This window comes from Protopterus annectens, chromosome 7.part0 (genome assembly GCF_019279795.1).
Source record: "Protopterus annectens isolate FY-2018-M chromosome 7.part0, PAN1.0, whole genome shotgun sequence".
Taxonomy (NCBI): Eukaryota; Metazoa; Chordata; order Ceratodontiformes; family Protopteridae; genus Protopterus; species Protopterus annectens.
Genome location: NC_056739.1, coordinates 798,286,426 through 798,311,032, shown reverse-complemented (window position 1 = coordinate 798,311,032; position 24,607 = coordinate 798,286,426). Strand labels below are relative to the sequence as shown.

Sequence of the window (24,607 nt, the reverse complement as noted above, 5' to 3'; positions counted from 1 at the left end):
AATCAGTAAGTAAAATTCTTTTTAAAAAGAAGAGAAGGCCAACTGTGAGAATAAGAACAAAAAATGAGACCAACAGATGTACAGGACAATTTGGTAACTTTTCTGGAAATTCATTCTTTTATACAAGACTTTTTGTGACTTAACACTTGAATTTGAGAGACTGACAAAATCTGGATCTCTCTATATCCATTTCCCTCCAGGTCCCTAATGAGACTCCCCAGTGGTACAGCTGTAGGCTTAGGTCCTCAGCTGAGTATCCAAGCCAAGTCCTCCAACAAACCTCTCTGTAAGACCAGTGCTTTGTGTCCCTGTCCCAAGTAGCTGACACACACAAACACACACAGACTTGATTTTGCACACTTACAAACATCTGATAAAGGCTGGCACAGATTTACCTGCCATGCCCCCTTCTTCCCAGAGTATAAGGTAGTTATCAGTGCCACTAGACACTCCACAATCACTCCAATGCCCTTAACAAATGGTGTCCAATTATACTGTGTAATATTAATACTAATACAAATGGTAGTAGTTGACCAATATGGATAGGCCTTCTGGAGTGGCCCACACAGTGTTACCAAATAAATATAAGCACTCTCAAAGGTTAAATATGTTCTACTAGGACCAGCCATAATAAAAGTTTTATTTATTTATTTTACATTTGTTGACTGGGACTGGGATAGTCCGACTGGATATATGTCCGTTTTCAGTGGAGGCCCGGGGAGAAAAGCTCCACATACCAAAAAAGAGACAGTACATACATCATTGAGTGATAACCTCAGGCAGACATGTTTAAAAAAATATAGACCAAGAATACAGGCAGATATCAATATACACAATGTGCAGACTTGCATCTGATTGGCAGAGACATATCAGAAAATGTGAACATAGAATACAATCATATTTCATAATTCACAATGCTTAGACATTCAAATGCTATGAGGCATAGATACTAAACAGCAGGTTTGGTAGAAAAGCATGTATTAGTGAAGTTGTTAGGTTTAGAACAAGAGCACAGCCAGTGAGATGTGAAGTATTTTTTTAGGTTCATAGGTTCATACTAGGCTATCTGCCCTAGGGCATTTATAAGCCTAGCCAGAGTGTGTTTGGCTTTCGCCACCCATTTTAAATTAATTTTGCTATTCCCTTTTTTGAGGTTAGTATACTGTGCCTCTGTCTAACAGTGACACAGAAGTGATAGCCGGGGTAAACCTACGATCTCCCATCCACTCATCAAGATTCCTCTTGAAGAGAGTCAATGAGGGACTCTGCCTAACCTGGACTGGGATTTTAATCCAGAGTGAAGGGAGCCTCTGGGTTATGAATCTGTCCCTCCAGCATGTCCTATTTATTTCAGTGCTGAGGTTCAAGTCTCTCGAGCGCGTAGCTCGATGGGATTTGGATTTTCTGAGGTGCAGCATGTCCATTAATTCCAGGTTGGACATGGCTTTATACGTCAGGCACAGATCGCCTCTGAGCAGGTGGTATGCCACTGAGTAGAACTGGAGTTTCTTTAACCGGGCAGCATATGGCATCTGTTTGAGCCCTTTTGATCCTCTTGGTGAGGTACTTTTGGGGTCTTTCCAGTTGCTGCAGGTGTCTGGTAAGGTACATCCCAAAAGGGGCATTGTACTCAATTATGGGCCTGATGAGGGATGAGTAAAGAGGCACGATGACCTCCCCTGATCTAGATGTGAATCCCTTCATGATTAGGTGGGCTATATAAAATGTTTTTCTAACCACTTTGGCCACGTGGTTGTCAAATGAGAGATTGCTATCAACTTGGGTCCCCAGGTCCCTAATTACTTCTTCTGTACTTAATGGATTACCACCTATGTGGTAATTTGTGGGCACTGTTTTTGCCAAAGGGGATGACTATACACTTTTGGCATTTAGCTTGAGGCCATGGCTCTGGCACCAGTTGTCTGTTTCTATGAGGCCCTTTTGGAGGATGCTTGTGTCGGCTGGAGAGTCGATTATGGTGCCCAGTTTGCAGTCATCTGCGAACTTGGTCAGCCACAGTCCTTCTGTGTTGGCCTGTACCTCCGAGAAATATATACCGAACAAGAGAGGTCCCAGGACTGAGCCTTGTGGGACGCCACTTGTAACTGGTTTGGAGTCTGACATGGCTCCAGCAATTCTAACCATGTGGGTTCTGTCCTTGAGCCAGTTTGCAACCCATCTAGTGACATAGGGGTTTATATTTAAGCTGGTGAGCTTATCTATAATGCCCGAGTGGGGCATGTTTATCAAATTTAAGGTTGTTGTCTATTACTACGCCTAGAAGCTAAGTATGGTCATCAGGGGAGATAATGGTGTCATTGCTAGATTTGATGTTGACGGAAGGAGGAGAAACTATACGGTTAGGGGAGAAAAGTAGTAGCTTGGTTTTGTTACGATTTAGAAGCAGGCGGCGATTAGCTAGCCATGTTTCTACCGTGCTGAAAGTGGTCTGGGTGAGGGTTAGAAGTTGTGTAGGAGAGGAGGTGGAGCATATTAGCACTGAGTCATCTGCATATTGGATGCAGATGGCTCCTGGGATGGTGGTGTGCAGATCATTGATAAGGATAGAGAAAAGAAGGGGGAATCTAGTATGGACCCTTGTGGGACACCTTGGGTTAAAGGAAGTTGGGATGACAGCTTGCTCTGCCATAAGACAGCCTGCTGTCTACCATTTAGGCAGGAGTGAAACCATTGTATTGCATGTTGGTCTAAACCGATGGTTTGTAGGGCATTGAGCAGTAGCTGATGGTTGATCGTATTGAAAGTTTTTGAGAGGTCTAGGAAGAGTGCTGAAGCTAGTTTGTTGTTGTTACGATGAAGACTGATGACATTAAAAAAACACAGAAGAGCCGTGGTGGTACTGTGGAATGGCCTAAATCTGTGCTGTGAGTCGGTGAGCTTTCCGTTTTGAATAAGAAAGTGCATGATTTGTTTGTGTATGCATCTTTCCATGATTTTAGCTGGTGGTGAAAGAATGGCTATAGGTCTAAAGTTAGACAATTCTGTAGAGTACTTCCTCCTTTATGGAGAGGTATAACATGCGAGATTTTCCATATTGCTGGGATGAATCCTTCTGAGATGGATCTGTTGATCAGAATAGAAATGGGAAGTGCTATGGCAACAGCTGCTTTTTGAAGATATTCAGCTGGGAGGTGGTCAGCAGCTAGTGTAGTAGGTTTTAGCCTTTTGAGTATGGTCCGGATTCAGATTGGTAGGTACGGTTTTGAAAGGTAAAGGTGGGTTGAGTGCTGGGTGGATCTGCCAGAGCTGGTGTCTGTGTCCGATAGAATGAGATGGATAGCTAGAGACTGGATAGTTACAGTAAAGGAGTTGAAGCGGTCTGCAATTTCTACAGGGGATTTATCAAGGGCAGCTGATGGGGTAGGAGTGGAGGAATGGCCTGGGTGGAGAAGACTGTTAATACCAGCCCAGAACTTTTGAGGTTTTAGCTGATATTTTTGTTGTAGGAAGATGTAGTGATCTTTTTTTGTCAAGAATGACAGATTTTTTTGGTCCGATTCCTTAGCTGCCGGTCTTGGTCCATAGGGGCTTTGGTAACATGCCACCTGGCCCAGACCTTGTTTCTTAGTTTAATTTTGTTTTTTGTTTCTTTAGATAGTCACGGCGCAACTGTGGCTTTTACACGGATGGTACGGGTAAGGAGCATGGTGGTTAAGGATAACCGGAAATCTGGTAGTGAAGTAGTCAACTACTTCTTGTAATGGGAGTAGTTTCAAGACATTCCAATTACATGCTTTGAGTTCATTTTGGAAGTTGTCAAGGTTAAAGTTCCTTACGTTTCTTATAGCTTTGTAGGTGGGCTGGTTGGGAATGTTGGCTTTGAGCCTAATAATATAGGTAAGGCAGTGATCACTTAGATCATCGGGTAATGTAGTTTTGGGGGTGGCTGTTAAGCATCCAATCAAGGATACTATCTTTGACTCTATTTTTGCTAAATCTGGTGGGGGTGGCAATGATCTGAGTAAACCCGTGGAGGTTTAAATGGGTGGAGGGAGTTTCAGAGGAACAGATGTTCCAATCAATGTTAAAGTCTCCCAAGACAATGGTTTCCTGGGGATAGTTAGAAGCTAGCCAATGTAAGATATTTTCTACAGTATTATCATTCTTGCCAGGTGGAATATAAATGCAGACAATGTATCTGCATTTATTTTTGTTTATTATTAGTTTGGTGATGAGAATTTCTGCATTGCCAAACTGGGGTGGCTGTTAGGTGTCAGTTGTTATTGTTAGGGTAGACTTGTATAGTACAGCTACCCCACCACCTTTCCTGGAGATCTGGTCCAGTCTAAGGATGTTGCACTGTGGGGGGGTTATTTCATTATCTTTGGTTATTGGTTTTAGCCAGGTTTCTGTCAGGCAGAGGATATCAGGGGAGTGAACAGGTAAGAGTCAATGTAGGCTATGGATCTTGTTGTTTAGGCTTCTGATGTTGAGATGACAGACCAGAAATGAGTTTGGAAGTCTATCAATCTGGGTAGTACACGTTGGGTTGTTAGATGGTGTGCTTGGATCTACTGTTGTGGATAGGCCAAGGTTGGGGTGGATGTCTCCATCCTTCATAAAATTAATTGTTAAGTTGCTTATGAACTTAAAAATTTGTTTATGACTTTTTCGTAGCTTTTGGTTTTTAAGCTAATGTAGCGGTATTTTGTCGGGTGATGGTAATTGGGGGGTGAGGAATTAGGAGAGGGGGTGGTTATGTGAGGGTTAAACTTATTAAATGCTGGGTTGGTGTCTGAGAGTTTGGGTATTGGATTTCAAGATACTGTACATGTTCATAGGAGCTTAGGTGATAAGGAATGAATAGCAAGGGAACTAAGGGTAGCAGCATTAGTGTTTTAGCTGTATTCATACTAAATTACTAGGGTAAGGTCTGCATTGAGTGTATGTGGTGGATAAAAGATTAGAGAGAACAGAATAGCTATGGGTGGGTTAATATGGATAGTGGGGTGGATAGAGGGTGTATTATCGTGCTAGGAGTTTGCTGGCTTCTAGGAACATGTGTAGTTGGTTAGCTAATTAAGGGGCCATGTCAGTGGTACTATAAATGTAGTACTACCGGGGTGGGATATGGGGGCAGGGCGTGGTGAGGAGCGAGCAAAGCTAAACCAGTAAAGCAGATGCCTAGAGGCAACATGCGCAGGTATGAGTTACAAGCATGCCTTTTTGTTTCTTTTTATATGCCCAATACTCTGTTCCTAGGCCCTACTGCTAAAACAACACAGTTCCCTGCCTGCTTCTCAATTTACAATGCAGAGAGCCCGTTTTCCAATTCCCTTTTGTAGCACGCTTGTTTCACTTATTTTATTGAGAAATGCACTGTTTGGAGGTGCAAAGTACACTACGCTCGTCTGATTGAATAGTAGAAAGCATGCTATTTTTACCTTAACTGGGGAAGAAAGAAGATTACAGGAAATCCAAAAACTCCAAGGAAAGGGTGCCACAGAACCAGAAACCAATAAAACCACAACAGGCACCCAAAGAGGCAGAAGGTAATAATAAAACACGAGCCTGTAGGTGTAAGCAGCAGGTTTAATCACATAAACGCCACACAATACAAAGCGTTTTCGTCCACCAGACTTCCTCAGATGTAAAAATGAAAGAATGAAGGCTGTGCCTGCTTATATACCCCTCCCAAAACAATTAGTAGTTAAAACAATTGTTTAATTGACACCAATTAAATCCTGTAACTAAAATATTCGTGACAACCTACCAACTTGCCACAAATACAGATGAAAGTAGATAAAAACATGCACATTTTTTAAAAGAACTTTAAAATAAATATATAAATACTGAAACCATCACGATGTGTTGGACAGATAAATAAACTTGAATCAAAAACCAACAAAAGGAACTTGCAAAACAATATATATATACTTATTTTATAGCTTTGCAGCTCTCATTTTTAAAATAGGGGCAATGGATATGTATTCATTCAGCCCTGGGAATCTATTGGCTTCCAATAACAACTGCCAAAATATTTCTCTCACCTCTATCCTATTTTCCCACGGGCCCCCCCTCACATCACATTGCACCTTCTCTTCAACAAAGAAGCCCCATTTTGCTTGGGGACATGCCAGTGTATGTTTAAACAAGGCATTTTTAATATCTTCGACTCTAATAGTATATAAATGCTCATAAATCCTCCTTTTGAGTTTACGAGTAGTTTTTCCAATGTAAAATGCACCACATGTTTTACATAGGGCTAAATAAATCAAGCCTTCACTATTACAGTTGGAAAAACTACTACTCTGAATCTGATGGCCTCTTGACAGGATGTATACAGAATCCTGTCTAAGTATATATGGGCATTGGGCACATGCCCCACATTTGTAGGTTCCCAATTTCTTACATGAAACAATAGAACCATTATGCTCCAGCAAATCCTTGAGGTTCCTGCCTTTTTTATATGTAAATCCTAGGGTGTTGGTAAACAAAACATCCAACTCTGAATAACACCTAAACCTGCTCCAGTGTTGAGTAATAATGTTTTTAACCCTAAAGGTATTCTGATTATAAAACATCACAGTTACCCCCAAGGTTTCTTGATTTCATCCCTGGTAACGTCACCCCTGGTTGTTGTGTGGTACCCTGCACATTTATTGGTACTATCACACTTGTATCTCCTGTTCCCAAAATAGGGGCAAACCTATCCTTTCTCCCATTCTTTACTTCCTCCAAAACCTCATCAATTAAATAGTTAGGATACTTCTAGATATAAACATTTCTTTGACTCTCTGACTTTCGTCTTCGAAGTCCGAGTCCAAAGGGGTCATCCTACAACTACGGACAAATTGTCCCTTGATAATACTTCTCTTCTGTTTAAACGGATGGGAACTAGTGAAATATAGGTACAAGTTAGAAAAGGTTTCCTTTCTATATACATTAGATGTAAACTGCTGCCCTAGGACGTCTTTTTTAATCGTAACGTCCAGAAAGTTCATATAGTCATGTGTAATATGGGAAGTCAATTTCAAAAAAATTAGTGGTGTGGTTTAGATAGTTTATGAATTCTGTTAACTTATCCATACTACCTTTCCAAAAAATGCAAATATCATCCAGGTAACGTTTGTAATATACCCAATATTGTGCATATTCAGACTGGAACACAAACTTCTCTTCCCAAACCATGAGCACAATGTTGGCATAAGTAGGGGCAGAACTTGCCCCCATGGCCACTCCCTGGATCTGTTTAAACAACTCACCCTCAAAAAATATAAAGTTATGTTTCAATACCAAATTCATCAACTCTGTATAAACTAAAATATTATTGTGGTCAAGTTTTCCATGTTGGTGAATGGCATCCTGGAACCATTCTGACCCTGTAGAATGTGGAATCACATTAAATAAATCCTGAATATCAAGGGTTACAAATATTAAGGAATCTGAATACATGTTGCTATTAATGCTTCTCAAAAATTCCCAGGAGTCCTTAAGTATGCCATTGGCCCTAACCCAAATATCTTTTAGTTTTATATCCAAAAATGTGGCCAACGGATGGGTTTTAGAGCCATTGGCTGCCACAATGGGTCTCAGGGGTGGATCCTCCACACTTTTATGTACCTTGGGTATCCCGAAAATAGCAAGGATACGGGGTCTGTCCACACTGAGATACTTAAAAGTATCCTGGTTTATAAAATTGTCATTCAGCATGTCCTGTAAAACCAAATCAATGTTATGGTATGCTAAGTTAATCTCATTCTTGGATACCCTAACATACCTGTTGGTATCATTAAGCATATCCATCATCTTACTGGAATACAAAATACTGTCCATGAAGACCACCCCTCCACCTTTGTCGTGTTGCATCACCCTCAGGTATCTATTTTCTTGAATGGATTTGAGAAGTACCTTTTCTTCTCTAGTCATGTTAAATTTACCATGCCATCCACCCCTATATACATTCCTGATTTCTTCTTCGACCTCCCTTTCAAAATTTTTTAGCTGAGGGTGTATAGGGGGATTATAGGTACTAGGTCTTCTAATACCACTATTAGTACCACCATCCTGTTGCCCCTGAAACATAATAATTCTTTTTCCGTAGAAAAATCCTCAAGTCTATTAAGCTGTCCACTAAATTACCCCCTGTAGAGGGGATGAATTTAAAACCTTTTGAAAATAAAAGAAAATGTTTCCTGTCAATCTCCTCACTACTGTAATTGTAAATTCTAAAGTCATGTAGGGTGTGACATGGTCCATCCACAGTAATATTCCCTGTACTCCATTGGTCCAATATGTTGGCTAGTCCCCCTTCCTGGCTATCACTCTTATTTATCTCGTGCCGTTTGGGGGACCCCTGTAAAAATACCGCACAGGGGATTTGTGCCTTAACCTATCTGATCTCCTAAGTTCAGGGAATTCAGTATTGTTTGAATCCTGATGTTCCCCCATACCTGAATCACTGTAGATCACTCTATGGTCCAGAGTCCCAGGCATTGTGTCCCCCTGGTGGAAAAGAAGAGGAATAAGTACTGTGTTGTGGTCCAGATTTATCAAAAAAATTATTTTTTCGACCAAATTTGTCATTCTTAGGGTACGGGTATGCTTTTTTCTGTCTGTAATCCCTCAAATCCCTATCTATTTTACCACACTTCCTTTTAAAAATAACATGACATTTTTCTTCCACCTGTTGCTTAATAATAAAATATTTTCTCTTCTCATTTTAAACAGAAAACATAAGATCATTGGTCACTACTTCATTAATGTATTCTATCTCCTGATATACTTGCCCCATAATCCTTTCATTTTCTTTAATCAGGGCTTTCATGACTTCAAAACCACTACAGTCAAAAATACTCAAGCATGCTATTTTTACCTTAATTGGGGAAGAAAGAAGATTACAGGAAAGTCTAACCCTTCCAACCTAATGCTTATCAGCATAAACAGGTTACAAGCGGGAGTTACGGGGACATTCACCAGTGCTTTTTTGGACCCAGTTTGTTAGGTTTACAGGTGACAAGGTATTTTAGTTGATACTGACCTAATTAAAACAAGTTCCGTGGTGGAGGAAAGTCTTCCGTACTTGTTATTCCCGGAATGGCCCTATATGCTTTTACAAGCCTTTCAGGGGGAGGTGAGTAGGAACACCTTATTAAAACAAGTTCCGTGGTGGGGGGAAGGTCTTCCGTACTTGTTAGTCCTGGAATGACCCTATATGATTTTACAAGCCTTGCAGGGGGAGTTGAGGTAGGAACACCTCAACCGACTGGGACATGATACACTGGTTAATTTTGCTTTTTTAAAAAATATATTTAAAAATAAAAGCATGAAAATACTGAATATATATTCACAGTAAACCACAGAGTTCAAATCACAGGAAATATGAACAGAACATTGGTGGACGGACTCAAAGAAAAACAATATCTAAACTAAGCTTCACTACATTCCTGACTGAATCTAGGAGAATTATTCCCAAATACCTTACTTGATAGAGCAAGGCACAATGAAATATGTGAACAGTCTTTCTACTCAGGTTCCTCAAAACAGAATACTCCCTAGTCAGATTACTCTCTGTAAAATATAAAATCCAAGATGGCTTGCAGAATGACCTCATCTGGTCACCTGACTCTAGGTTCTCACATTAACTCCCTCTGAAGCTGAAACAGGAATTTAGCATAGAAGGCTACAATACACATCTAAATGTTCATGGCAGTGCCTGGGGCTTCCCCTCTTTTACTGAGCTAATGAACAAAGGCTTCTTCCAGACACACCGTCTCCGGTCCTATTCAGCACAGTGAGGTGCTGTTTTGATGGTTTAACAGCCCATTTATGTTTCTCTTATTTTTCTTAAGGTAAGCTAGCTGGTTAAAATTTGCTGTCCCTGTATAGTCTATTAAAACATATACATTTAATTCAGTTATAGCCACAGATGTACATTTCTTTTCATTCCAGCAGGGTGGACTGTTGATACATTTTAACAGAGGCAAACCTCACAAATACATTTTCAGCCCAAGCAGCTGTACAAATCAGCTTGATATACAAATGATATACAATTATTTACAAAATTCCAGCTAGCTGTTCTGGCACAAGTCATACAGCTACTGCCCCATTTCTCCTGGCATGGCTGGCAGTACCTCCTACAGTCACAATAAGAAACAATGTAATTAGTGTGGGGAGAAAGGACATACAACAAGAAGGGTGCAGCTGAAGGCAGGCTGTGTAAAAAGGGAACGTTCTTAATGGACTGCCAAGAGCAAACAGTAAACAATGAATAAAAAAAAGGAAAGGAAAGAAAACATGCATGAAGAAGGATGAAAAAAGGCTGAGGGAAAGGGTGAACTAGATGAATAAAACACTGTAGAAGAAAAAAAAACAGGGAGGGGAAAATGAAGAGAGATAACATGCATGAAGAGGTCAGGAGAAGGAACTGACACAAAGATTCTTTTTAAGTTCTAGTCAGTGAAAAATAGGATTCTGAGGATCAATGACTATTTGTACACAAATCAATGAAAAACACTCAATAGGGTAAAAAATAAAAATAAAAAAATAAAAATTAAAAAAAATGTCTTAAACTTAAAAAGAAGCAATTTTAGAGTACTTTCAGTAAATGTGAGCAGTATTACCAACACTGTAAGAGGTTCTCCCGTTCGATTCTCGGCAGGATTGCGGGGAGTGCCTTCTGTGTGGAGTCTGCATGTCCTCTCTGCGGTTGGGTGGGCGTTCGAAAGACATGCGTAAATGGGCATGCCTTCGTTGAAGGTTGAACGTCGAGCTGGCACCTCGGCGTTCATCAAAAATCTACTGCCAATCATTAGCGGAGCGAAGTTCCGCTGTGGCGACCCCTAACCGGGAAAAGCCAAAAGACAACAACATTACCAACACTGTAAGGACAGGGATACTGGAATGGTGTGCTGAATGCAGTATGGAAGCTATTATGTTAGAGAATGCAAGATTTTATGACAAGTGGAGAAAGACTGCAAACAAACAAAAAATTGTGGGATGAACTATAATACTGAACTTACGAAGTGAAAGTTGTTCAGGAGGGGCTGTGCTGTGTAAAGAAACAATGAAACTACTAGATGTAACACTGGTAAGGATAGGAAGGTTAACTGTTGTATTTATAAGGTAGAAACAGGTTTATATAATTACAGCACTGTATGTATACACAGCTAGCAAGGAAAGAGAATCTGTTTTATCAAATATTACACTACCGGGTGGTTAACATGAAAATTATAACCGTAGGAGATTTTAAATGTGATTTAAGGGGAAGATGTAAAAAGAAAAGGCAAGATGTAAGAAAAAAAAATACAGGAAGAGATAAAATGGAGCAAGTTAGCTATGTGGAACAAAAATCAATGGACTTATAGAAGTAGGTCACTTGGATCTGAAAGTGATTACTTTGTATTATTGGAAGGCTTGGAGATAGCAGATGGTGCTACAGTTGGCACTTTTTTTTCACACCATTTAGCAATATGGATGGAGGTAACATCAGAAGTGGAGTATATTACAATAGGAAAGCGAATAAAAACAATAAATGACAGATTATGGGATGAAATTGGGGAGTGGGAAGCACTGCAGTTACAGAAGGATCATATAACCATAAAGAACTTCTATAAAAAAATAAAAACTGGTTTGACTGGAGGAGTGAATCTAAAAATAAGTTTTTTTTTCCTCCAGTGGCAGGACAGTGTAAGAAATTAAGACAAATAAGGGAAATGTATAGAACTGTATTACACACAGAAATGTATTTTCAAGTCAGAAATTTTCAATCCACCTTGGCAGCAAGTTCAAATGGACTTTGGTCAAGGCTTGTAGCAAGACAGTCAAATCCCAAGGGTGAACTGGATCCTTGATTAGGGGGTCTAAGAAGGAAGGTACTTCTCAGGAAAGCTTTACACAACTTGAGTGATGCTAAGGAAGTGTGATTCTCTCCAATATGGAAATGTGAAACTGACGCTAGCTGAACCCTAACAGTTGAATAACAGCTTCCACTATGGAAAATGGAAGCAATGAAATCTCAAACGGCTAATACAGGGTCTGAAAAGGTATCTAAACTTCTCCAAGAAGCCCAAATGGAAAATCTTTTCCATTTACTTTTATAAACTTTCCTAGCAGATGGCTTCTGGGAAGAACAATACAGACCACTTGGGAGGAAAGACTGGACTGACTAACCATCACTGGAAGTGGAGAAACCATGCAGCTAGTTTTAGGGTCTGAATGTCCAGATGAGGCATTCTGGATGGATGAGACAGGAGATCTGGATTCGGATACAGCACCCGGGGGGGGCTGGTGAATCACATGGGGCCAGGTAAAGGGAAACCACACCCTGTCAAGGTCAGAAAAGTGCAATGAACATGACCTTGATCTGTTTGTTGTATTGCTTTCTACCAAAATTTCAGGATTACGGGAGATGGTAGGAAAGCGTATAGGAAACCAAAGGGCCAATCGTGAATCACAGCATCTCTTGGGGACTCCCCTTCCAGAGGGATCAGAGCAAAGAACCTGTTGCATTTGGAATCGGTGGGAGAAACAAAAAAGATCAGAAAGTAGTTACAAGAAATCTCCCACTGCCACACACAATGGGTAGCAGCATGTTCTCCCTTGTTTGCTGATGTACCAGACTACTATCTTGTTGTCCGTCTGGATAAAAATAATCCCTAGAGGAAGTCTTTAAAGTCTGCAATGTTAGGTGGACTGCCCTCATCTCTAAGACATTGGTGTGAAGATTGGTTTCAAATGGGAAACACGTGCCTTGGGACCATCTTCCCCATGTAATGCAGCCCTCTCCAACAGGGAAGGATCTGTGATCACTGTAACTTTGAGAGAGGGAGGAATAAAGGGACATCCCTGAAACACCTTTGGAAACTGAATCCGCCAAGTTACATAATTTGTGCAGTTTTTGTTGTGCAAACTGAAAAGGTCATGGTCTGGGATCTGATGAACCAGTGAACTGCTAGTGCTTGCTTTTTTTGGCAACCTCCATAATCAGACACAGTAAGGCCTTACCATGTCTAGGCAATTCAGATTTTGTATCATAGCTCAGAAAAATTATCTCACTCGTCACACCAATCTGCCCACCCAGATCTCTGACAGTACATCCCACGGGGAATCTTTAAAGTCTACCAACTCATTGCACTCCCAAAAAATATGTTCCAATTACCTCTTCCTTCCCTATCACACCATTTGCTATCTACCTGAGGAAAAATTCTCTAGAGTCTACTTGGGGAAGAAGAAGCCTCCCCAGTGATTCCAGAGAAGATCTGGAAGTCTGAGGGATGTCCTGAATAAGGACAGTCTTGAAGCTAGTGTGAAACAGCTGTCCCACTGGAGGGGTGCAGAATCAGGACCCAGGGATATCAGAAGAAGAGTGGGTGGAGCAGGGAGGGATATACATGTCTGATCTCCAGCCTAGAAGACAGCTGTCTCAGCTACCTTGAAAGTAAAAGCCATGGGGGAATCCAGGACCACCCTAGTAGTAGCTGAAGCTGCCACAACAGTATGACCAAGGGCACCACCCCAACCCTGTTCAGAGACCAAATCCAGAGACAAGCTATCTAGCACCAGTGCTCAGAGGGGAAGGGACAGCTCTAACAGCTTTGGAGTCTAAGCCTTATGCCTAGAATTGGCACTGAAACTTTGGCGCAGAGATATGTCTGACACAAATGAAACTAAAGCTGGCTGGCTCAGAGAAGATGCTGCAGTCAAAGATGACCACAACTTTGGATCAAACACAGACACGCCAAAAGAACTCAAATACAGCATCCCAACTCCTAAGTAGCCATAGGCAAGGGAGAGGTTCCAAAGCTCACAGGTTCAATGGGAGACAGAGCTGGGAAACCTCACAACTAAATCTGAGTCCTGAAGACCTTCCTCATCATTCTATCCACATCAGCTTCTGTAAAGCTTCCAGTACACCTAATGGACCTTAAGGAAGAAAATGTTGAAGGTGGTCTTGAAGTTTTCTGTATGGATCTTTCTGAAGAAACAGTAAACGCAGCCTAGCAGAGACTGAACCCAAGGAAAGCCTCAACTCTAGTAAAGGAGGAGTCCTGGATCATACTGGACTCGGATCAGGGAGAATTGTAAGATCTAAAAGTTCGGAAGACTTGGTGGTCAGAGCTAAAGATAATACTGATGAAGGAGAGGTGTCAGGGGATCGCTTCCATGCCTCTGTCCTTTTCTTTGGGCCTATTATTCTTGTCCACCTTGTGTTTCACTGAGGACTTTTTCCTAGATGGGGACACTCCAGATGCAGATTTTCAAGATTCACCTAAAGGTAAAGGCCCCTTGAGAACAAGCTTACTGTATCATTCGATTACAGCTTGGTGACCAAAGGCTGGGCAAATCGAACTATCTTCCAGATTTGCTGGCCCCAAAGAATACACAGTTAAAGTATGAATCAGAGTTTTGCATTTTATGGCTACAAGCCACACATTTCTTAAAAGCAGTACGTTTGTCAACATTATCACTAAACAAGATGGAAAACAGTAGAAGGAAAGAAAGTCAAAGCTATGTACTACCAACGATGGTTAAGGAAACTGACATAAAAAAACATTATTTTTGCTTCGAAGCCTATCCAAAACACAGTACAACGAACTCAACAACTGGATATTAAATAAAATAATAAAACGAATGGATGTAAAAAAAAAATTAATATTCACCATAAAACCAAAAATACAACTGGTAAGCGCATTCATTCCCTTCTGGGAACTTCATCAGACCAAGTTGCAACATTCACAATTTCATTTAAATACTTAAGCCACCACGTGACCTAAACTCAATGCATTAACCCGTTCAATTTCAAAACCACTTTAAAATTCTCCCTGTCATTCAGACTTGGAAAACTACACGCATTTAATTTAATTTGCCAGCAATACTCTCTCGAAGCTAGTTCATCTTCTGCATCAAATCTATAATCATGATCATTTACTTGATCTATCACAAACTGAAATAATACTTTACATTTTTCTTTTTCATGTTTCAATTTTACATGTTTTGCTAAGGCATTACTTTCATCTGCCTTCCCTATAGCTCTAAAATGTTCATACACTCTTTTAAAAACAATTCTCTAATCATTCTTCTTATATAAAATGCTGGGCATAATTCACATAATGCCATATATGTTATTGTTTGTATGTGCACACAATTATATGGAAATAAAGGCTGTTCGGTTTAATAATTCTGAAACGTGACACTGTTTGTATGTTAGCCTTTTTAAAAATATATGCAAATTTTCAATAAATGAAGTTTTTACCCCTGACAGAAGCAGATGTCCCAAAACGATGGTGGCACAGGCATCCATAGGAATTACCTGATCTAAAATTAAGGCTACCGATGCTAAAGCACATACTACCGCCTGTTTAACTACTTATACTAATTATCTGTTCTTTTCTTATCAATATCCCCACCCCCAGACATTATAAAAAGCCTGCATTCTTTCCGTAAACAAAGTTTTAGCCCCAAGAAAAAGAGCACCCGGACCTTTAACTAAACAAATTAAAGTGTTCATTGTTATATTAAATGGGTTTAAGTACTATGGCAGCTGTGGAGACAACTACTTATATAACTAACTGAATTCCCACAGTTTCAAACTTAATTGATTTTTCACTGAATTGACTGCCGATATACCTTTAAATGTTAATTACACTGTACCTTGTACAACTCACTTAGCTAAAAGTGCTCAGAACTTTCATGGTCAACTGCTTGCATCTGCTGACTACTTGCCTCCAAACTGGCAATGTAAAACAAAACAACATACAGATGCACTAAATATGTTTGCAAATTTCACCCAGAACACATTGTTCACCCCTATTATGGCTAACTGCTTGCACCAGTAGACATGTTGTCTCAAAGGGAAAGCATTTGCTAATGAATAAAATGGCTAATGAGGTTGCAAATATTGAAAAGAAATAACATTTTCCATGCATTTCATAATTTTATTTTTTTTCAAGCCTGTTTGCTTAAAAAGCAGGTCTACAGCTCAAACTAAGGACACTAATCTATATATCCACCTTTATTAAAAACAAAATAAATTCTCTTAATTTTACATATAAAAAAGTATTTTGTTGCTTTAATATCGTTATTATACACAGCAGTCACTAATAAGACTCTCTACCTCACATTTAAAATAATGTTGACTGCACACTATACAAAACTGCTTTACAACACAACATGCAATTTGCATCTTGAATTTTTTATACAAATATAAGAAAAAAATGTTCTTCTTACAGTTACTTCTTCAGTATCTCCAGTGTCCCTTATGATCATTAATGAAAAAGTGGACTATCACAGCTATCCCAACAATTCAATAAAGTCAAGAGAATTACAGTCTTTCTCAGCAATGTCTTGAAAAGCAACAGTTCACAATTCTGTTCCTATATCTAACTGGATTGATGTTTTATAGTTTCCCATTTATTCACTAATTTTACAATGTTGCCAGCCTTCTTCCTGAACCACTACATCTCCCAACACCAGTTTCTGGTTCAAGTCACTGGTATTCCTGATTTTCCAGTCAACATATGTGCTTTTCCCTGTCACTCAAGCATTTTCCTTTAGAACAATGAGAAAGGTTTCACTGGCAAAGTCTTTATATGGGATTTGTCATTGTCAGAAAAAATGAGAAGCTGAGACCCCTTTTGTTTGCTGGCTTACCCTTGCTGGCTAAACTTTTTTTTTTCATTAACTAGTTCTGCATCCAAAAACGTCTTTGATCCTACAGGATGAAGAAAGTTGGACACAACAGCTTGAATCTTACACTTGCCTCTCAACATTCCTTGACTGCTTTTTCTCTCCTGCCTGGTGTACAGTGAATAACTGTATTGCTCTTTTCCACAAACACTCTCTCTGCTGTCTCCAACTTTTAATACTTTTCCCTTGTATCATAATGTTATCAGGAGTAACTCTCTTTGTATGATTACATCTTTACTAATGTATGTCACAGACACTTTCTCATGGCCAGATTTGTAGCATACATAAGGCATTGTCTTCCCAGTTATTAAATCCTGCTGTGGAACACCGGTCCAGTTGCTTTTCTGTTCTTTTATAAAATTAATGCAGTGTATTTCTTCCAGTATCTGTGGTCCAGTAGAAAATCTCAGATTTTCGCAACATACTCTGTTCTTCTAACTCCACTGTGTTTACTTATTTTTTTAAGACACCTTTCCTTGGGAATCCTCCTACTGAGCCAGTTTTTTTTCTTCATTTCAGCCTCTGATATTTTTGCAGTTTTACTAGTTCATCTGACTGGCTATACTTAGAGCTTTGTTTACTTTTTTAGCCTTTTATTTTATATATCCATTCAGTGTTTCATTTATGTTAATCAGCTCAGATTTATTTTTTCCTCTAAATTACTGGAAGCCATCTCCTGTACTAAAGCTGATACCTGAAGTGCTTTTTGCTCAACAGCTGCAAGATTCATCCAGGGAGTTTTTTCTTCTCTTTTTATGGCTGGTTTTCTCCCTTTTTTTCTATGTAACTGCTAGCCAGTGACTGAATTTTCCCAAAATGACAAACTGTACTAGCTTTTTGTCCTGCATTTCAACTTTCTAGCTCTAATTAACCTACCGAACAGAGTGCAGCCATCTTGGTAGTCCCTATCAGTGATTGTGCCTCATCTAAGAAACAGTGATCTCAGAATAAAAACAGTTTAACTGCGGTGGTGGTGCTGCGGTAGCATTGTCGCCTCACAGTAAGACGTTGTCCTGTTCGATTCTCAGCTAAAGCGTCTTCTGTGTGGAGACATGCGTGAATGGGTGTACCTTCGTTGAAGGTTGTGCGTCAGGGCTGGCAACTCGGTACGTAAAAATCTACTGCCAATCATTAGCGGACCGGAGTTCCGCTGTGGCGACCCCTAACCGGGAACAGCCAAAAGACACAACAACAACAACAAATGCAACACTGGTGAAAGAGGGTAAAGAGGGACATGATCTCCCATAAAAACAAACAGATTCGAGAGAAATGCTACATATGCTCATACTGCACATTACTCCTTCTCTACTTGGTGTATGAGTTTCAAGCATCTGAGGTCATGTCATACAAGAAATTGTACTCAAGCTTTTCTATTATGATCTGTCATGTCTTATAACTGCAGAGAGACGCTACTTTGTTAACATGATTCTCCGGCAAATAGTTCCCTATTTAAATGTTGCCATCAGTGCAATAACTGCAGCAGGGTAAGGAAGACCAAAAATGTAGAAGAGTGAATATCAAACATTGATCTTTTTAAAATTTTTTTTTTTTTTTTGCAAGGGGACAAGCCACCCTGTACTTTCCTCCCCCCCAGATATGAGGGATATACAAAAGTTCAAGGGGTGTGAAGGGTGTATCTAACAACTCCGGAACGGCAATACCTCAGAGAAAAGGGAATATGCCAAGAAATGAACATCTCTGACTTAGTATATGTAAATCTGTTATTTTTTGGCCATTCAGTCTCCATATTACGGGATTTGCTAAAGTGGGTACCAACATTTCATTTGGTACCCTCAAATTATGACAATACTCAAGCTGTCATTTGAGACCAATGCTATAAAAAATAAACTAGTAGGGCAATTGCTGACTTCAGCTTCAGTTACCCAGACATTTAATCAGTGGAATCCATCACCTACTTAGAAGTTTGCTTCTCTCTAATCTTTTTACTTCACTGCAGATTAACAAGCTGAAAAAAAAACTACTGGCTTGGTTATTTTGTACCCTATGGCAAAGTCCTGTCTCAGAGCTGCAGATCGTACAGCTCTACAGATTGTAGTATTCATTCTTACACTGGGATGTGCTGTAACTAACTACATTGTCAGACACTGCCAGGGTTGTTGCTGTTATTCAGGATCAACTCTGAAAAGATGGCGGTCTGTGACTCTTACAGCCATACTTCTGACATTTACTTTAACTGCTGCTTTTCCCTAAACCAGCTCATACTAAAATAACCTGCTGATTTACTGTGCTACTTTAAATCTGATACATTTCAGTTGTCCCGTTGTCTTCCTCTCTTTTGTAGAGGCAGAGATTTTCCAATGCAGGTTCCAAAATTACAAGGCCTCCTGCATTTGATGCACAGAATCATAACTTCACCACTAGCCATTCATGCTTCCTCCAAAAAACACCTCAACACCTGCCTAGATGCAAACACCGCCAGAGTGACCCAACTCAATAAGACTGGAACTCCAGTTAAAATGACTTTGTTCTTTGTTATGCTTTTAGGCTACAAAGTTTACGATACTGAGGTTTTAGTCATTTTTCAATGATTTTAAATGTGCCTCCTGTTTTTTCATTTGAGCAAAGATTTTGGTACTTCTATGATGGCAATGTTAATTAAAAATAATTATCTTGATGTAATATGTGTTTAGTTAACACTGAATCTGTTTGTCTTATACATACTGGTTAGTACTGGATTAATTAATACTAATGAAATGCTTAACCTTTTAGCCTTCTCTTAAACTAGACTGTGGCTGTAAATGAGTCCCCATGGGACAGATGACTTAGCTAAAAGTAGATAAATCTGTGCAAGTGATCGCTCAGTTAATGTATAGGGATAGCCCTAACCACAAACCCAGATGATTCACCCTTGTTCGTTAAGCAGAGAGGTAAAGCTCTGATTATGACAGATGACTCAAGTTCAAACAGCAGATTAAGTGTTAGAAGAGGTAGGCAAGGGAAGGGTGAGCAGACAACACCACCTTGGCCATTCTGGGGAGAATTCTGGGGAGAAAAGTGGTTTTAGTTTGCTGATTTCTACCATGGAAATAGAGGTTTGCACATCACTGAAAATGTCAAAGACCAAAAATGCAGGACTACTTGTCTCAAGCTAGAGCATGGTACCACATACATGTGCATGGTGGTGGGAGGGGGGATGAGGGGGATCAGGAAACTCTGCAATGATGCAGCTGCTCATGTCAGCCACTTGGGCCACTCTCAGTGCCTCACAAGAAGTGTGTTACTACCTCCACGGCTGCCTAGATGACAATTGCTTCATATGGTCAGCTCTCATCTCCAGGAGAGGGATATCCAGCATGGAAAAATTAATGTGCTCAAGACGACAGGTGCACAGAGAGGTAAAAAGCATAAAAAAAACTCTCTCTGTTACTACATAGAGGGATATAGCCCTGACTATGGCCCAAGTGATCGAAGGTCAATTAGCATCTTGGACAGCTGACAAAGGTGACGGAAGGATGGGTGCACCCATGCTTTAAAGGGGTCAGCGGTCTTAGCCTATCCAATGCCACAACCCCTATGTGGACAGGTAGCACTGCAAGGGGGTGAGTGAGCCAAGTCAGCCCATCATCAGTGTGTACACATGTGCACCCCATAGTCATCTGTCCCCTGCCAATGAGGATGCAAAACACAGCTGAGGTTGGGCTGAATGATGGCCTTCCCCAGTCAGCTATCACTCTCAATAGGAACACCCTGGACTGAGGGTCAAATGGGCATAGCTGACAGCAGGAAGCTAGACAGCAGGGAAGTACACTGTGAAAAAGCACACAAAAGAAAAAAAAACATAATTAACAAAACAAATTGCCTGAGATTGATTACCGGTGTAGATGCTAACAAAGCTCATGAGGGGAGAAAGAGAACTGACGCAGCAATGTCAACATCTCTCTCAGGCAGGATGGTTCTGCATACCCAAGATGCACTTCCTGTGCAGACACAAGGTCATATGGAAATGCTAGTTGCAAGGGGGGGGGGGGGGCAGGTCTTTCTGAAGCATTCTCTCACATGCCTTTGCCAAGGTCATTGGCACAAACAAAGAATCCTTTAAATGCTACTGGGTATGGGCAGGGGTAGTGATGGAATGCAGTTGAAGCACAAAGCCCCAGTCCTGAGAATGAAAAATGGCACCGACTCCACTACTGCTCATCCCTTATCCTTAGGAAGATTGAATAGGCCACAGTGTTCTTTTTTTTTTTCTGGGAGAATGAACAGACCGAGTGGGCTGGCAGAAATACATATGAGATTATATGTTTATGTATTCATGTATATGTGCATTACATGCTGCTACACATCCACAGGTCAAACAGCATGAGGATGACCTGATCTAGGGAGCTAAACTTAGTCAGTGACTCAAGCAAAACATGACGGGGAGAGAGATATGCCCTTCCTTTGAAACAGGCTTCCTACTCACATTAAGCACAGGAGCAAATTCACTCCTGGGGTAGTGCCTATGTCAATTATAGACAGGAGGGATCTTTAAGATTCTCAATGCACAGACACAAATCCAAGCCATCCCCTTGCCCCTAGGGGGTATATATTGGGTAAAAGCAGGTTAAACTGGTTAGGCTTGTAAGGACTCAAACCATTAGACTAGTAATCTCCTATGAACCTATATAACACCCCCCCGCACCACCTATGAACCTATATAACACCCCCCCGCACCATCTAAAGAATGGGTGCTAACCCTAAAACTGCCTGTTCCTTCAACCCTAACCCTAAACTTTACCTTCATAAAAAAACATCCAACTACACTGCCACTATACACAACACACAAACACAGGCAACACTATATCTCCTAACCTAACCCTGGTCCTAACCCTAAAATACGCAAACTCACACAAACATACAACACCTATCCTTCAAGCATCCCCGACCTGAACCCTAACTTACAAGCACAAACACTCTCAACCCTCCAACCCCGTTTACCTGTCTCAGTATTACTTACCACTGACATTTCCACCATTTGGCTATCCATACAGTCGACATTAAAACACTTCCCCTGTGTTTGTCAAAGAAACAGCATTTGACAAAACGCAGGGGACCCACACACATACATACACACGTGTGTGTGTGTGCACATATATATATATATATATATATATATATATATATATATATATATACTTTCACTTTATAATCTCAAAATATTGAAATATCTAATTTCAGTATCTCGAGACGATAAAGCCGAATTTGCAAAATATCGAAACCCCAAAACTGTGAAATTCAAAATCACGAACGTAAACACACCATACACCACACAACACATACACCATTCTTTTCACAATACAACACACACAAACACAAAACCACAATTAAACCTACCCCCACATCCCTGCTACTTATATATACTAACTCCGAGGTTGCACCAAACATAAAAAGACAGTAAACTCAGCACTACACACGCTACAGTCTCCTCGCACACACACATCACATAAATATAAACACCACCACTTTCAACACGTAAATACTCATACTTTCACCTACCTACCCTAACCCACACCTAAAACATCCAAACACACTCACATACACTCAAATACCTACCCAAAACCCTTAAAAAAAATATTCACTTACCTTAATCTGCAAATGTAAAAAAGCAGCTACCACCACTTGGAAAACGAATATATAATCCAACAGCTCAATAAAAACAATAAAACAAACAGTACAGTTGTGTACCTACCATAAATGTAGATGTTCGAGTGTATTCACTGTTGCAGTCATTACACTTGGGTTATCCTGCTGGCAGGCGACCCGCAGTCGGCCCGTGTTCCAAACTCTTGGTCCGGCGTCGGTTGCTGTCGCCTCTTCCCTGACATCAGTGCGCCAGGGGTATAAAAGTTGCAACCAACATCATTTTCTTCAGTTTTTCTTGCCCCAGATGTCAGGTGCCCCCAGATATGAAGGCTGAAAAGATAAAAATATGCCAAACAACCATGCATATATTACTATAAACATTTCCTTCATCTACAAGCAAATACACCACATAGGTTGTATAGAGTTGAGAACTACAGAATAGTCCCAGCAAAGAGGGGGATGGTGGGTGGGTAACCAGGACTGCAACAGTGAATACACTCGAACATCTACATTTATGGTAGGTACACAACTGTACTATGTTCATCGTGTTTCACTGTTGCAGTCATTACACTTGGGTAGAATCCCAAAGCTGAGATTGGGTGGCTGGGTCTGGATTGGATTTGGCAAGGCTAACAAGCCCTGCAGAACTGCAGTGGCAAAGCCTGCTCTGGATTTGGAGTAGAGAGGTAGGTGGTAGCGCTTGGTAAAAGTGTGCACTGAGCTCCAGGTTGCAGCTTCTAATATGTCTTTGGTTGGTACCCCTCTGAGGAAAGCTGAAGTGGCTGCTGCTCTGGTAGAATGAGGCCTAACGCCCTTAGGCACAGATTTGCCATGTTGTGCATAACAGAAGCGGATGCAGTGTCCTATCCATTTGGAGGTTGTCTGCTTTGTAATAGGTTTTCCTTGTGATCCTGCAGCATATGCTACAAACAGTTGCTCAGTTTTTCTGAAAGCTTTTGTTTTGTCCAAGTAAAATCGTAGCTGCCTGTGTATATCCAAAGCGTGCAGAAGTCTTTCCCCTTTATTCTGGGGATTTGGGTAGAAAGTAGGCAAATGAATGGTTTGGTTTAAGGCCACATTGGAGACCACTTTTGGCATGAATGTTGGGTTCATCCTTAGAAAAACCCTGCCCTGGTGAAAAATGAGGAAAGGTTCAACAGCCATCAATGCCTGTAACTCAGACTCTTCTTGCTGAAGTTATTGCTGGGAGCAGAGCAGTTTTCCATGACAAGAATTTTAGATCAGCTGTGCTAGCTGGTTCAAATGGAGGCAGTGTTAGTTTTTCTAAAACAAAATTAAGGTCCCAAGTAGGTACTGGTGCTCTCCTAGGGGGTCTTATATTCTTTGCCCCTCTGAGGTACTGTCGTAGTAGAGGATGTGAAAAAATAGGAGGATCTCTATTGTAATGAGCTGAAATGGCAGAGGCATGGATTTTAATAGATGAAAAAAATAGGCCTTTGTCCAACATCTCAGTCAGGTATTGCAAAATCTGAGGTATATTAGGGACCAGTGGGTCGAGCCCTTGTGCCTGGTTCCAAGCACAGAATCTCTTCCATTTTTCTGCATAAGATTTCCTAGTGCTGGGTCTCCTGGCTTCCAAAATTACATCCATAACAGCTTTAGAGAGACGTGCATTCTGAGTGGCTACATTATCTGCCATGCTGCCAGGTTTAAGGTTCTGAGTTGACTGTGCAGAATCTGATTGTTTTGCTGTGTCAGAAGATGAGGTATTTGAGGTAGAGGCCAAGGTGGGCCTTGGGACAAAGTCTTTAGGATTGGGTACCAGTGCTGGCGTGGCCAGTCTTGTGCAATCAGGATCATTTTTGGCCTCTCGTCTGACTTTTAGAAGCACCTTGGTGAGAAGAGGCATCAGAGGGAAGGCATAGACTGTCAGGTTTTTCCAGCTGAAAGATAGAGCATCCACTTTCCATGCTTGAGAGTGATAAGCCCTTGTGCAAAATTTCTGTACTTGGCAATTGTGAGGGGAGGCAAAAAGATCTATGTCTGGGCGTCCCCATTCCCTTGTTATCATGTTGAACACTTGTGGATTTAACTTCCATTCATGAGGATCCATGAGATTTCTGCTTAGTTCGTCTGCCAGTGTATATTTTGTTCCTGGCAGGAATTGTGCTTGCAGATGTACCTGGTAGGTCAGTGCTGTGTTCCACAAAGTCATGGCTTGTCTGCATGTGGGTAGGAATGTGTGCCCCCTTGCTTGTTTATGTACAACATAACTGTGGTATTGTCCGTCTTTATTAATAATTGTCCTGGATGTATTAGGTCCTTGAAGGCTGTCAGGGCATTCTGTACAGCTAGCACCTCTTTTTGATTAATGTGAAGATGCATTTGCTCCTTGGGCCACGTGCCCTGAATACAT

The 24,607-nt window shown here is 40.7% G+C and overlaps 1 long non-coding RNA gene across 2 annotated transcripts in view; it reads right to left on the bottom strand.

Annotated features, from left to right (window-relative positions):
• Window positions 1-24,607, bottom strand: part of LOC122806694 — a 1,210,421-nt gene that overhangs the window by 445,655 nt on the left and 740,159 nt on the right. The gene's annotated exons all lie outside the window — the stretch shown is intronic.